The following is a 3,734-nucleotide window of genomic DNA, read 5'->3' on the forward strand; positions in this document are numbered from 1 at the left end:
AATAAGCTTTTTCCAAAATATAAAAAACTGGCTCTTCTATAAACTATGCCAATTATTCCCTTGCTCGATCCAAGTATACTTTAGAGTCCAATAGGTTGTATAATCTTTACCTCAACAGATTAAGGAAAAGTTTCCTCTAAACCTACTATTCTGAAATTCAACGATCAGGAGTTTGTAAGTGAAGGTTTTAAAATTTTCTTTGCTACAACCTATTCAAGTGCAGTTTGTCAAATTAGAGACATTTACCCTTACAAGTTATCTAAGATAGACCAAATATGTATGCCTTATTTAAAAACTCAAGACGTTTCCAGAAGTTTACGAACTTTAAAGTCAATAAAAAGTCCAGGCCCCGAAGGGATTCCCAGTATAATTCTTAAGTTTTGTTCCGCTACATTATCAACTCCTTTAACACAACTGTTTAATTATTCCCTTAAATTTGGTCATTTTCCCACTTTATGGAAAAAATCTTACATTATACCTCTACACAAATCTGGCAATCTATCAAATGCTTCGAATTATAGAGGAATTGCAAAATTAAGTGCAATTCCTAAATTATTCGAAAAACCAATCACGGATGTAATTTCTATCAAATTTCAACCCATGCTAAGTCCATATCAGCATGGTTTCCGCAGTGGTCTCTGAACAATAACAAATCTTATTCAATTTACATCGATTGTAATAAAAGGATTTGTTCAACGTTATCAGACTGATACAATCTGTACAGATTTTAGCAAAGCGTTTGACAGAGTCAACCATAAGCTTTTGCTATATAAATTAGATTATATAGGCTTTAATACAAATTTACTCAAGTAAATAAAATCTTATTTGCAAAATAAATCTCAAGTTGTTCTGTTTGATGGATGTTTATCAAAGTCGATTGTTGTTCCGTCGGGTGTTCCACAGGGAAGTCACCTTGCACCGGTTCTCTTTCTTTTGTTTATAAACAATTTGCTATCATGTAATTTCTGTGGTAAATAAAGCCTATTGAGTCTTAGGATTTATAAAAAGATGGGCCAAAGAGTTTTCTGATCCATATATCGACACCTCCAAATAATAGTATGCTAAGTCTAAAAAGAGAGTTTTGCAGGAGAAGCTCTCAAAGTTTGAATTTTTTTTTTGAACTTCTGTACTATGCTAAGTCAATATTTGTTTATAACTTCTGTTCGGATTGACCGATCATTACCAAAATTAGACAGAATTTAAGGTAAAGCACCTTCGACACCTCCAAATAATAGTTTGCTAATTCTGAAAAGCGAGTTTTGCAGGACAAGCTCTAAAAGTTTGGAAATTTCTTTGACCTTCAGTATTATGCTAAGTAAATATTTGCTTATAACTTCTGTTCCGATTGTCCGATCATTACCAAAATTTGACAGAATTTAAGTTAAAGGACGTTAAACATAAAAATGTAAAGAACTTGAAAACATGCTAAGTCGGCTTAGCATACTATTGTTTGGAGGCGTCGATATAACAAAGCAATTATTCACATCCCTTGTTAGACCTATATTAGAATATGGTTCTGTCGTATGGGATCCGCAATATGCAATCTATTCCAATAAAATCTAATCAGTGCAAAAGCAATTTCTGCTTTTTGCTTGAGGGGTTTACATTGAAGTAGTAATTTTAAGTTGCCTTCATACTCTAGCAGGCTAAAGTTAATTCGATTGCCTACATTAAAAAGTAGACGTATTATGCTATTTCTTTATAGTATTGAATGGTAGTGTGCCGCCTGATTTCTTAATATCGTCTATTAGAATAAATGTTCCTTTTAGGTGTAGTATATATTATCAATTCTTATATATAGATTTTCACCGAACCAATTATTCAATGGGTGAACCACTTAGCAAAATGTGTACTGATTTTAATTACATGTACTATAATTAGGACTTCTGCATGAGTTTGGAAGTTATAAAGTCTAATATAATTTTATCTTTAAATAACTAGTAATTTGTATGGTTTAATATATAACTGGCTGATGAAGTAGATTCTGTAGCCGGATTCGAATTTCCTTCGTGGTGTGTACTCGATCCCGACGAAAGGGGAGGTCGCCCCCTCGGTCGGAACGTGAGGCGTGGGAACGTTCGAATAAAAAATTGTAAATAGACATTTCATTTCTTTGGTGACCCCATTCGACGAAGAATATTTTTGTCTCCGCCATCATCTCTCTAAAATTATGTTTTGTGGAAAAATTTTGAATAAACTCAGATGAAGTCCGACTTTAAACCTAAAACGTGATTTTCATTTCTGGCGAATAGACAAGAGTTACAGATTTGATGTATTCTGAGACCTATAGTAAAATTTTATGGCGAACAATTTTGTAGAATATTTGGATTTGATATGATCATTGATCACATTCTTAAGGAGTTTTTAAAAGATTTTCGAAAAAAGGACAAAAAAGACCCCTTTGGTGTACCGCATGAGGGTTAAGATTTTCAACAAAAACATTCCTCACACCCTCGTAAGTAAAGTTGCCAAAGACGCTATATACATGAAATGCAAGGATTCCAAGATATCTTAACTCGAATATTTCGAAAAAATTAAAAGTGGGCGGAATTTGCCCTGCCTTTTTTGGTTACTTTCCGAGGTAAACTATGAAAACGCCGATACACGTGTCTCATATTTTTAGCTCTACTTTCATAATGTACTCGGATTTCCCATCATTTTGAAAAAAATTGAATTTTGTTACACAGTGTAGTAAATGCTTTTATCGTCCACTTACCACCATAAAGACTGCCTACTTTTATGGTAGCTATTACATAGGCATTGTGAACCAGAGTGGTGTAGTGATAAACAAGTCCGCCTTGCACTCAGATTGTCTACGGTTCAATTCCTGACCAGTAGTGGGATTCTGTAACTTTTTTCTGCCGAACCGATATCGTTACTTGACGAAAATGTTCGGTTGAAATACCGAAAGTGCTATTCTGTAACTCAATGTTATCGATACAAAAATTTTAGCGACGAATATCGGTAGAATGACGGAATTTTAAAGAAGATGCACGTCATTTCAAGATGAAAGGCCTATAAGAAGTATATAAATTTTTCTAATATTTAAACGTTTCTTGTTATTTTTAGGAGAAATGGAAAAAATCACACTTTAAACGAAATAATTCTCATTCAAAGGTAACATAATTCAAATTTCTAATGAAATTATTTAAATCACTATTGTATATATAATGATTATGTTTCAAATTACATGTAGAAAAATTCAACCTAAAAATTTAAAAACGTACTTAAAACCATAAATATACATTTACATATAACTACATTTATTTTATTTTTTATTTATATACATATATACGTATAAATTATCATAACTCGACAAGTTCTAATGTAAACATGGTGTAATATTCGACAGATTGGTTGAATTGTTGAATTATTAAATAGTTAGTCCCAATTTACATTGGGCGAGTTTACTTGCGGCAATTGTCATTTTGTAGGAGGGAGAGGTGAGGCATATGGTAACCCCTTGCCTCTCACCACCCTCTCTCACCTACAAACTGACAATTGCCGCAAGTAAAATCGACTAATGTAAATTGGGACATATTTTTTTCTCAGAGATTTTTCCGCAATTCTGGAGGTTTCCAAATGACCCCCAATTTCATCCATTATTTTATAAAATGTATCCATCTCCAATTTGTAAAGTGTCATAAGATTCCTATTACTTAGATTGAAAGGATCCTCCATATGTCGCAGAATTTTCTTTTTTATGCGAAAAATGTACCTCAGCGTACCTTTTT

This window comes from Musca autumnalis, unplaced genomic scaffold (assembly GCF_047663935.1).
Source record: "Musca autumnalis isolate F117 unplaced genomic scaffold, ASM4766393v1 scaffold_2, whole genome shotgun sequence".
Classification (NCBI taxonomy): domain Eukaryota; kingdom Metazoa; phylum Arthropoda; class Insecta; order Diptera; family Muscidae; genus Musca; species Musca autumnalis.